Raw genomic sequence first — 13,381 nt, 5'->3', positions numbered from 1 at the left:
TTGACTATGCAAAGGCATTTGACTGTGTGGATCATAAGAAAATATGGATAACATTGTGAAGAATGGAAATTCCAGAACACTTAATTGTGCTCACGTAGGAAAAAAAAAAAAAATTTTTTTTTCCTAGAGCCTGTACATAGATCAAGAGGCAGTCGCTCGAACAGAACAAGGGGATACTGTGTGGTTTAAAGTCAAGAAAGGTGTGAGTCAGGGTTGTATCTTTTCACCATACTTATTCAATCTGTATGCTGAGCGAATAAGCCAAGAAGCTGTACTATAGGAAGAAGAGTGGGGCATCAGGATTGGAGGAAAATTCATTAACGACCTGTGAAATGCAGATGTCACAACCTTGCTTCCTGAAAGAGAAGGCTTGAAGCACTTACTGATGAAAATGAAAGACTACAGCCTTCAGTATGGATTACACGTCAACATAAAGAAAACAAAAATCCTCACAATGGGACCACTTAGCAACATCATGTTAAGCAGAGAAAATATTGATGCTGTCAAGGTTTTCATTTTACTTGGATCCATAATTAGTGCCCATGGAAGCAGCAAAGAAAACAAATGACACATTACATTGGACAAATCTGCTGCAAAATCTCTCTTTAAAGTTTTAAAAAGCAAAGACGTCACCTTGAGAACTGCAATGTGCCTGACCCAAGCCATGGTATTTTCAATCGCCTCATATGCATGTGAAAGCTGGACAATGAATAAGGAAGACTGAAGACCTTTGAATTATGGTGTTGGTAAAGAATATTGAATATACCATGGACTACCAGAAGAATGAAAAAATCTGTATTGGAAGAAGTACAGCCAGAATGCTCCTTAGAAGCAAGGTTGGCAAGACTTTTTCTCACACACTTTGGACATGTTATCAGGAGGGACCTGTCTCTGGAGAAGGACGTCATGCTTGGTAAAGTAGAGAATCCATGAAAGAGAGGGAGACCCTCAATGAGATGGATTGACATAGTGGCTGCAACAATGTGCTCAGACATAGCAACAATTGTGAGAATGGCACAGGACCAGGCAGCATTTTGATCTGTTGTGTATATAACCCAGTAACCCAGTGCCTTCGAGTCGATTGTATATATAGTCGCTATGAATTGGAATCAACTAGATGGCACTTAACAACAACATCTTTGAAAATATCTTTCCAAACAGATAGGTACTGCCAAGTGGTGATATCACACATTTTAATTGAGTATATCATTGCTTCCAAGGCATTTATAGAATTCTCTTAGATTTTTCTTTTGATATTTGTCTTCTACCATGTTATTCTATGACAGATGAATCACTTCCAACTGAATATTATGTGGTCGATCCTCAATTGCAAAATGGATTTTTAAAAATGCAGATGTCTTTTGCATTTGCATTTAGGTCTAAAAAACACTGCTTGAGTTGTAATATGAGCTTGAAAAATAAATGCACTGCAAATTTGTATGTGAATGGAGATATTTCTTCTTGTTTCAACCTTTTACACCATGGGAAATGTTCGAAGCAGCTTCACCTTATTTTTTTATTTAAATAACATTAGTTAAAGCAGAATTACTTAACCACAATATCATTTTTTAAAAATTTATTGTCTTTTTAGTGTTTTTTCATCTCCACCCCTCCCCTCTCTCGTAACCATCAAAGATTGTTTATTTTTGTGTGTAAACCTTTTTATGAGTTTTTATAGCAGTGGTCTCATACAATATTTGTCCTTTTGTGATTGACTTATTTCATTCAGCATAATGCCCTCCAGATTCATCCATGTTGTGAGACGTTTCACAGATTCATCATTGTTCTTTATTGTTGTGTAGTATTCCATCGTGTGTACGTACCATAGTTCGTTTATCCATTCATCTGTTGATGGGCACCTAGGTTGTTTCTGTCTTTTTGCTCCTGTGAACAATGCTGCAATGAACATGGGTGTGCATATGTCTATTTGTGTGACAGCTCTTATTTGTCTAGTATATATTCCTAGGAGTGGGATTTCTGGATCATAAGATATTTCTATTTCTTACTTTTTAAGGAAGCACCATATCATTTTCCAAAATAGTTGTACCATTTTGAATTTCCACTGGCAGTGCATAAGAGTTCCAATCTCCCTGCAGCCTCTCCAACATTTGTTATTTCTTTAATTCCTGCAAAAAAAAAAAAAGATTTTTTCTTTTTTTTTTTAGTAATGCCAGGGTGAGATGGTATCTCATTCTGGTTTTGATTTGCATTTCTCCAATGGCTAGAGGTCTCGTGTCCATTAGCTGCTTGAATGTCTTCTTTGGTGAAGTGCCTGTTCACTTCCTTTGCCCATTTTTTAATTGAATTATTTGTCTTTTTGTAGTAGAGGTGTTGGATTTTCCAGTAGATTTTAGAGATTAGGCTTTTGTCAGATTTGTAATAGTCAAAAATTTTTTTTACCAGATGGCAGGTTCTGTTTTTACTCTTTTCATGAGCGTAAGTGTTTAATTTTTAGAAGATCCCAGTTATCTAGCTTATCTTCTGGAGTTTGTGTGCTGTTAGTTATGGTTTGTGTCCTGTTAATGCCATGTATTACAACCTCTAGCATCGATTCTATTTTTTCTTCTATGATATTTATAGTTTTTGGTTTTATATTTAGGTTTTTGGTACATTTTGAATTAGTTTTTGTGTATAGTGTGACATATGGGTCCTGTTTCATTTTTTTTGCATATGGACGTCCAGATTGGCCAGCACCATTTGTTCAAAAGACTGTCTTTTCCCCATTTGATGGGTTTTCGGCCCTTATCAATGATCAAGTGACCATAGGTGGATGGATTTACATCTGGGTTCTCAATTCTGTTCCACTGGTCAATGCTTCTGTCGTCGTACCAGTACCAGGCTGTTTTGACTTCTGTAGCTGTATAGTAGGTTCTGAGGTCAGGTGGTGTGAGTCCTCCTACTTTATTCTTCTTCTTCAATAGAGCTTTACTTATCCAGGGCCTCTTCCCTTTCCATATAAAGTTAATTATTAGTTTTTTCCATTTCTTTAAAGAATGTTCTTGGTATTTGGATTGGGATTGCATTGTATTTGTAAATTGCTTTGGGTAGAATTGTCATTTTCAGAATGTGGAGTTCACCTATCCATGAACATGGTATATTCTTCCATTTATGTAGATCTCTTCTGATTTCTTGCAGTAGCATTTTGTAAATTTCTTTGTATATGTCTTTTACATTCCTGGTTAGGTTTATGCCTAAGTATTTTATTTTTTTAGGGGCTATTATAAATGGCATTATTTTCCTGATTTATTTTTCATCGTTCTCTGTATTGGTGTATAGGAATCCAACTGATTTTTTATGCTTATCTTATATCATGCTACTCTGCTGAATCTTTCAAATAGTTCCAGTAATTTTCTCACGGAGTCTGTTGGGTTTTCTATGTATAGTATCATATCCACAAATAGGGACAGTTTTACTTCTTCTTTACCGATTTTTCTTGCCTTATTGCTGTAGCTAGGAATTGCAGCACAATGTTAAATACGAGTGGTGACAAATGTCTTGTTCCTGATCTCAAGGGGAATGTTTTCAGCCTCTCTCCAATAAGAATGATGATGGCTGTTGGTTTTGTATAGATGTCTTTTATTAAGTTTAGGAATTTCCTTTCTATACTAATTTTAAAAAGAGTTTTTATCAAGGCTTGAAAGAAAGAAAGACAAGATAACTGCTTCTTGCTCTGAATTTTCTTTTGTAACACCAACTACATCTCTTAGGTCATTTTTTTTTTTCTTTTACTCTTTTTTTATTGGAGAAAACATTTCACATCTGTGTTAGGAAAAATTATCTACTAAACTCTTTAAAATAATATACTACACACATATGTACCTAAGTACTTATTTTCTAACACTGAATTGAATTTGTTGGGAAGGTTAAGTGTGTTTATTCACTAATTTCAGAGGAATAAAAGTTCATTTTTTCTTTGCATCTCCCCTCAAACATCAAGAATACTAATAAGATTACATTAGAGAAATAAGTTTGAGCCCTGTCTCTGAAATGTTCATCTCTTCCAAGCTTTATTATGTATGAGTGCATTTAACTATATGCCCTGATTTTACAAAGGATTGATCAATTTATAAGAATGCATACAGTGAAATGATAAAATGTAACTAGAAAAAAATGCCACCAGATAGTACAGGTCAAGACCGAGGAAACCTTAAAAGGTAGATAGATATGCAGGCCAATATCCTTCTGAGTTATTAAAGTTGTGCTTCATATTTGGTTTGAATTTTCAGAAACTTAAAATTAAATGGGAATCATAGTCACTAATGACTTCCAGTATTTTTAAGCTAAAAAAACACTTCAATTTCTTCTAGGGTTTTTTTTTTTTTTCTGAAGCTTGGGACTAAGAAACTTTTTTATCGGGGACTCCACATATGAAACAGTAAAAGAAATAATAATAATAAAAGATTTAAAATTAATCAGTACTTTTTTACTATGTACCAAACTATGGTAAACAAGTTATATATATATATATATATATATATATATATATATATATATATATATATATATATATATATATAATTTACTTAGGTATCGTTATATAATTTCAATTTTATAAATAAAGATGCAATAAAAAGAAGCTTAATAGTTTATCTAAAGTCACTCCTCTAAAAAGTAGGAGAGAAGAGATTTAAAATATTTCTTCTTGTACGACAACATCCTCAATTGCATCCGTATAAATAATGTAGTCTTTCATTTAACAGCATTTTTAGTATTTTCCCATGGGATGTCAATATGGAATGGGAAACAAAACTCAGGACATCCCACTAAAAAAAGCCCACCACTGTCGAGTCGATTCCAACTCATAGTGACTGTATAGGACAGAGTAGAACTCAGGACATATGATCCAAGAATGGCTGATATGAGGCTGTTTTCTAATAGTTTTGAAACTAAAAAGCACTTTATTAAGGTAAGCAATTTATAACATCTAGTAAAATATAAAGTTATGCAATAAATGTGTGACAACATTAAGAGTATTCAGTAAAGGATTTTGAGCTTTAACACATTCTTTTCTAATTTGCTTCAACTATTCTATTGCAAGTCTCGAAAATCTGAGATTCTCAAATTCTTTCCTAGCAAATCACACCATGACTGAGACTCCTGCATTCAAAATTTAATAAACAAATGAACAAACGTAAATAAGTTTTTAAAGACTTCGAATTGGTTGAATCACATGTACTCTAAGGAATGAGCTCCATTGTAAATTATAACCTTAACACTTTTGGGAAATATCCAATAATAAAGTAATAACAAAAATTAGGCACAAATTTATATAAATGTACACATTTGAATTATGCAAGGACATGCACATAACTAAAAACTGAAGAATAGAGAGGAATAAATGCTGAGGTCAAAAGCCTCTAACCACATAACAAATAGTTGTATGTAGACTTTGAAGGAGCATCCACCCTTTGGATGAAATCATTGTTTAGTTGTTTTTCTCCAGAAAATAAAATGGCAAATGTAGTAAAGAAAAAAAAAAAAAAGAGTTTTTATCAGGAACGGGTGTTGGACTTTATTGAATGCCTTTTCTATATCCATCGTGATGACCGTGTGATTTTTTTCTTTTATTTATGTGGTGGATTACTTTGACTGATTTTCTAATATTGAACCATCCTTGTATACTTAGTATGAATCTGACATGGTGATGGTGTATTTTTTTTTGATGATGTTGAATTCTATTGGGAATAATTTTGTTGAGAATTTTTGCATCTATATTCATGAGAGGTATTTGGTTTGTAATTTTCTTTTTTTGTGGAATCTTAGCCTTGTTTTGGTATCAGTATTTTGCTGGCTTTCTGGAATGAATTCGGAAGTATTCCTCCCATTTCTTTCTTCTGAAATAGTTTGAGTGGTAGTTGTGTAAGTTCTTCTCTGAATGTTTGGTAGAATTCTCCAGTGAAGTCATCTGGGCCAAGGTTTTGTTGTTGTTGTTGGGAGTTTTTGTTTTTGTTTTTTATTACCTTTTCACTCTCTTCTCCTGTTATGGGTCTTCTCAGATTTTCAACATCATTTTGTATTTGGGTAGGCAGTGTGTTTCTAGAAATTTGTCCATTTCCTCTAGGTTTTCAAATTTGTTGAAGTATAGTTTTTCATAATACTCTGTTGCGATTCTTTTTATTTCTGTTGGGTCTGTTGTAATGTCCTCCATTTCATTTTTTATTTGGGTTATTTGCATTCTCTCCTGTTTTTCTTTTGCCAGTTTGACCAGTGGTTTGTCAATTTTGTTGATCCTTTCCAAGAATCAACTTTTGGTTTTGCTGACTCTATTGTTTTTCTATTCTCTATTTCATTTATTTCTGCTCTGATCTTTATTATTTCCTTTCTTCTGGAGGCTGTGGGCTTCTTTTGCTGTTCTCTTTCTATTTGTCCAAGTTGTATAGCTAACGTTTTGATTTTGGTGCTTTCTTCTTTTTTGATGTGTGTATCTATTGCTATAAATTGACCTCTGAGCACTGCCTTTGCTGTGTCCCAAAGGTTTTGGTATGATGTGTTTTTATTCTTGTTTGAGTCTAGGAATTTTTTTATTCCATCTTTGATTTCTTTTATTACTCTGGTTTTTTAGCAGGGTGTTATACAGTTTCTATGTAATTTTTTTCCCTTGTTCTTCCTGTTGTTAATTTCTACTTTGATGGCATTGAGATCAGAGAAGACACTTTGTATTATCTCATTGTTTCAGATTTTGGTGGGGGTTGCTTTGTGGCCTAAGATGTGATCTGTTCTGGAGAATGTTCCATGTGCATTGGAAAAGAATGTGTACTTGGCAGCTGTTGGGTGGAGTGTTCTATATATGCCTGTGCATTCAAGTTGGTTGATCGTATCCTTTAGATTTTCTGTAGCTTTATTGAGTTTCTATCTAGGTGTTCTCTCCTTTACTGAGAGTGGTGTGTTATTGAGTTTCTATCTAGGTGTTCTGTCCTTTACTGAGAGTGGTGTGTTGAAGTCTCTTACTATTTTTGCGGAACTGTCAGTTTCTCTTTTCAGTCCTTTTAGAGTTTGTTTTCGGTATTTTGGAGCCCTGTCCTTAGGTCTGTAGATGTTTATTACGGTTATGTCTTCATGATGAATTTTCCCTTTAATCATTATACAGTGCCTTTCTTTGTCTCTTACGGTGGATTTTGTTTTAAAGTCTATTTTATCTGTGATTAGTATTGCCGCTCTTGCTCTTTTTTGGTAGTTGTTTGCTTGAAACATTTTTTTCCATCCTTTGGTTTTTAATAAATTTACATCTTTGTTTCTAAGATATGTCTCTTGTAGACAGCATATGATGGATCTTATTTTTTTAATCCATTCTGTCACTGTCTGTCTCTTTATGGGTGCATTTATGCCATTTAAGTTCAGTGTAATTATTGATAGGTGTTAGTTTATTGGTCATTTTGTAGTGCTTTTTTTTCCTGTGGTGCTGACATTTTCTTTGTTTCTCTTACTCTTCTGTGCTGAATTCCTTTTGTTCGTGTATTTTTCTTCTGTTTTTGTAGATTTTTTTTTTTTTTACTGAGATTTTATGTTTTTCTTCTTTATTTTGATGAGTAGATTTGTTAACTTTCTTTGTGGTTACCTTGAAATTTACCCTTATCCTCCTACGTTTGAACTGGTCTATTATTACTTGTTATTGCCTTGCCTTCCTCTGCATTAGAAAGTTCTATACTTACATTGTTTATTCCCTCTTTTATTGTTCCGACAATGTCATTTACAGATTAACCTCTCTGGCTCCCTTTTGTAAATCTTTTGGTTTTGAATAGTCCTTGGGAGTTCATTTCCTAGGTTGGTACCTGGCTGGTGCTCTACTGAGTCCTAGATTCAGGTTGTCATCTGAAGTTGTTTGTTCTCAAGTAATTCTTATGTTTGCTTTGGTTTTTACATATTCCCTTAATTTCTGTTTATCTGGAAATGTCTTAATTTCACCATCAAATCTGAATAAGAGTTTTGCAGGATATATTATTCTTGTTGGGCAATTTTTTTCTTTCAAGGTTTTATATATGTCATCCCATTGCCTCCTTTCCTGCATGGTTTCTGTCAAGTAATCAGAGTTTAGTCTTATTGTTTCCCCTCTGTATGTGACTTTTTGTTTTTCTCAAGCTTACCTTAGGATTCTTTTTTTGTCTTTGGTTTTAGCAAGTGTGATTATGATATTCCATGTAGATTTTCTTTTTGGGGTCTATCCTATGTGGGGTTTGTTGAGGTTCTTGGATGGTCAGCTTTTCATCTTTCATGGTATTAGGGAATTTTTCTTTCAGCAATTCTTCAGTGATCCTCTGTTTTCCGTTTTCTTCCTGTTCTGGAATTTCAATCTCTCGCAAATTTTTGCTTTTGATTGTATCCCACATCATTCTCAGGGTTTCTTTATTTTTCTTCACTCTTTTTCCCAAACAAAGTGGTATTCAAGTATTTCTCTTCAATTTCGCTGATCCCTGTCTTCCATTGGTTCAAACCTGTTCCTCAGACCTTTTGTGACACTGCCCATTTCTGAAGTCTTCTTGTTTATCTTTTGGATTTCTAATTGTTTTTGTATGATTTCTAGTTGTGAATTTATTTTGACATTTTTTTTCCTGCATTATTTTCCTGAGTTCTTTCATTGTTTTGTCTCTATTTTCCATGAATTCGTCTTCTTCGTCCATGAATATGTCTATTTTTTCCTAATTTTTGTCTGCTTTTTGCTTCAACTCTTGGGTAGCTCTGATTATTAGAGATTTGAATTCCCTATTGGGTAGTTCCAGTGGCTTTTCTTCTACTGTAAAGTCATCTGGTACTTTATTTTGGATGCCTACTGGAACCATCCTGTCCCCCCCTTTTTTTTAATGTTTTGATATTGTCTACTGTCTTTGACACATTCAGTAGTTATTTTCTTCACTTATTGGTTGTAGATTTGTTTGTGTTGTCCTATTTTTTTGTTTTGTTTGGTTATGTCTGAGCAGGCAGGCTGTGCGTTCTTTGTTGTTTCCTTGTCTGAGGGCACAGTACTTTTCACCTCCTTGTCCAATGGGCAAGGCCAGTCACTCAGCTATGGTGCAGTGGGGCAGGTGAGCAGGTGCTCTGTCTCCTGCTGGGAGCTCCATGAAACTGCTTTCCTGTACTCCTTGTCTGCCAGTCTCCAACAGGAGCCCAAGATGGTGAATCCATGCTGCAATAGCTAATAGGGGGCCTCTGCTCTTTGTTCTCTCTCAGTTTCTTATTCCATTTGGTGCTTGGTTGAGTTCTTTGTATCTTCATTTGACACTTAGGGTTACAGGATTGATGTTCGTCTCTGTTTTACTTAGTTTTTTGGGTCTTTGCTGTGAGGGGACAGCATGGTGCTTCTGTCTATAGTGCCACTTTGGCTCTGCCTCCCCACAGTATCATTTTTGCATATAAGAATTGTTTTGCCTTGTGATTGCAGTTTGAATTCATTAAACAACATTTTCAAATATGTAGCAAAATCTAATTGCCAGTGTCATTCAGCATTTTATAATTGTGGTTGAGGGAGGTTCTTGTTCAGAAAAATTTCAATCTTGGCAAAAAAAAATCAATAAAGCTTTACTATGGCTTCACCTTCAAAGAAAGAGCCAGTCAGGATTTTTAACTTCTATTTCTGAAAAAAAAAAAAAATTCATGGAACTAATGATGGTTAAATCCACAAGAACAAATGGAGTTTATCTTTGACATTACTGTTTCAATAACACATGATAGACTGAAATATTTTCCTCAGGGTACCTCTTTTGAATAATATAATAAATAAAAATATAATGAATTTTTACAAACTTTGTAAATTTGTCCATCTAAGTTTTTTGTTGCCCCATACATATTTTTACTGTCATCAGTTCGAACACATCTTAATAGATTCTGCTTCAGGTCATGCGCATCAATGTTTTCTCAATTTCTTCAAAAATATTCTCACCCATAGTTGCTCCGTACAGATTAGGCATAGAAGTTAATTCTTCAGTTACTTCAAGTTGGGCATTGACTTCTTGAATAAGCAATAACAACTGAGCCATAATATCTACCTGTTTTTAAATTGACTTTTGATGCTGTTCCCTAAGTCCTAAAATCTTCAAGCAACTATTCTACATGCAAGACTAATATTCTTGAACAAAGTTATTTTCCCAGGATATATTTCTTCAGCTGTTGGAATCAAACATGATTCAATTAATTCACCATTTGTAAACAGTTTTCTTGCTTGGCTAACAAATGAGCCATTTGGTAACTCACTTTGGCTGCAGCTTCTTTTTCATTTTTTGATTTTTGTGAAGAAATTCTGCCATAACGACATATTCTGTTTTTAATTTTATAATTTTTTAACCATTATTTTCCTGTTAGTTGGGAATATTGTGATGAGTGCTTAGTCTGGTAATGCTGATGTATACTATATTCTTTTTGTACAGCTGTAGTGTCATCACACAATAAACACAATGCTTTGCCATATAATTTGATAACAAAATAATCCACACTCTATTATGCCTTATAAGCATGGCATTCAAATCCATTTTTCTCTTCTTTTCTTGTCTTGAAGTGTAATTTAAAAAATTCATGTGGCATCTGGGGTCTTAAATGCTAACAAGTGGCCATCTAAGATGCATCAATTGGTCTCAACCCACCTGGATCAAAGGAGAATGAACAACACCAAGGTCACATGATAATTATGAGCCCAAGAGACAGAAAGGGCCACATGAACTAGAGACATCATCCTGAGACCAGAAGAGCTAGATGATGCCCGGCCACAACCGATGACTGCCCTGACAAGGAGCACAACACAGAACCCCTGAGGGAGCAGGAGAACAGTGGGATGCAGACCCCAAATTCTCATAAAAAGACCAGACTTAATGGTCTGACTGAGACTAGAAGAATCCCAACAGTCATGGTCCCCAAACCTTCTGTTGGCCCAGGACAGGAACCATTCCCGAAGACAACTCATCAGACATGGAATGGACTGGGCAATGGGTTGGAGAGAGATGCTGATGAGGAGTGAGCTACTTGTATCAGGTGGACACTTGAGACTGTGCTGGCATCTCCCATCTGGAGGGGAGATGGGAGGGTAGAGAGGGTTAGAAACTGGCAAAATGGTCACAAAAGGAGAGACTGGAAGGAGGAAGCGGGCTGACTTATTAGGGGGAGAGTAAATGGGAGTATGTAGTAAGGTGTATATAAGTTTATATGTGAGAAACTGACTTGATTTGTAAACTTTCACTTAAAGCACAATAAAAATTATTTAAAAAAAATCACAGTATGGTGAAGTGTGTGGCACTTGAAATGCTGTTAGAGTTATAGTCACACTACTGCAATTTGTAATATGCCATGCAGCAGTGTAAAGCGATGAGAGCACTGTACGATTTCTGCCATAATTTCTCACCTCTTCATCATAGCAGAAACCCTGGTGGTGTAGAGGTTAAGTGCTATGGCTGCTAACCAAAAGGTTGGCAGTTCAAATCCACCAGGCACTCCTTGGAAACTCTATGGGGCAGTTCTACTCTGTCCTATAGGGTCCCTATGTGTTGGAATAGACTCGAAGGCAGTGGGTTTTGTCATCGTAGCATGAAAGCACCTATAGGCAATATGTAAACAAATGAGCATGGCTGTGTTCCAATAAAACCATATTTATAGATATTGAAATTTAAATTTCAAGTCATTCTCATGTGTCATGAAATAGCCTTCTTTTGATTTTTTTCAGCCATTTAAAATTGTGAAAACCACTCTTAGCTCATAGGCCATACAAAAACTGCTGGCAGGCCAGATTTGATACACTGGTCATAGTTTGTCAACCCTAGCTATAAATCAATAAACGTAATGTTATTTTAAGTTCAAATTAACTTAATTATTTATATAGATAATAGCTGCATATTTCCTAACATTGAAAAACTTAGAGAAGAATAAACCACCAAACCAAACCAAATCCATTACCATCAAGTCGATTCCGACTATAGCGACCCTAGAGGACAGAGTACAACTGCCCCATAGAGTTTCCAAGGAGTGCCTGGTGGATTCAAACTGCTGACTTTTTGGTTAGCAGCCATAGCTCTTAACCACTATGCCACCAGGGTTTATAAAATCTCCCTCTCACCTTGGCCACCAACTATCCCATCTCGCTCCCTGGGGGCACCCAGTGTTAACAGTTTCTTACATAAGTATGAAGAAGTATTCTGTGCATATATAAACAATTACAAACAGATTTACTATTCTGTACACTTCATAATTACATAAAAGGTACCATACTCTACTTCACACCCACTAAGATGGCTTTAATAAAAAAAAAAAAAAAAAGACAACCAACAGCAAGTGTTGGCAAGATTGTGGAGAAGTTGGAACCCTCGTGCGTTGCTGGTGGGAATGTAAAATGGTGCGGCTACTGTGGAAAACAGGTTAGCAGTTCCTCAAAAAGTTCAATACAAAGTTACCATGTGACTCAGAAATTTCTCTCCTAGGTATACACCCATGAGAGTTGAAAACATACATTCTTATAAAAATGTGTACACAAATGTTCATAACATTGTGCATAATAGCAAAAAAGTGGAAACAACCCAAATACCCATCAATGGATGAATGGATAAACAAAATGTGGTATATCCATACAATAAAATATTATTCAGCCACAAAAATGAGTGAAGATACCAATGTTCATTGTAGCAATATTCACAATAGCCAAAAGGTAGAAACGACATAAATGCCTATGAAGAGATGAAAGGATAAACAAAATGTGGTACGTACATACAATGGAATACTACTCAGCCAGTGGAAGAAATGAAGTCTTGATACATGCTACACTATGGATAGAGCTTGAGTGAAACAAGTCAGTCACAAAAGGACAAATATTGTATGACCTCACTTATATAAAAAGAAAATAAAAGGCAAATGTATAGAGACCAAAGTTTATTAGTGGTTACCAGGGGTGGGAGAGAGAGTAAAAGGGAGGGTTAACGGTTATAGAAAAATCACCTTGATTACAGGTAGGGTTACACAGCTGATTATCGTAATTGCTGTCAATAATTGTATACCTGTAAAAAGTTGAACTGGCAAAAGTTGTGTGATTGACATGTTTGCAACAACGACAAAAAAAAAAAAAAGAAAAATAGTAGCTGCTGAGGCTGCTTATGTACAACCAAAAACCTCACAGGATTTGGTTTCTTGGTTTGGGGGCTTAGTGTCATGATTTCATGGGACATCTCAGTTAATTGGCCTAATAATGTGTTCAATGATTCTGTTCTACCTCCTAGTTCTTTGGTGTCTTCAAAGCTTGCAAGCAGCCGTCCAAAACACAGCAATTGGTCTGTATTCACCTGGAGCAACAGAGGAAGAAGAGGAGTCAGGAATAGGAGGAGGAGATGGAATGTGTGGCTAATTACTCCCATAAACAACTGCCTCCTTTGCCATGAGACCAGAACCGGATGGTGCCTGGCTACCATTAAAGAACATTTTT

Source organism: Elephas maximus, chromosome 25 (assembly GCF_024166365.1).
Source record: "Elephas maximus indicus isolate mEleMax1 chromosome 25, mEleMax1 primary haplotype, whole genome shotgun sequence".
Taxonomy (NCBI): domain Eukaryota; kingdom Metazoa; phylum Chordata; class Mammalia; order Proboscidea; family Elephantidae; genus Elephas; species Elephas maximus.
This window is presented reverse-complemented; position numbering follows the sequence as displayed.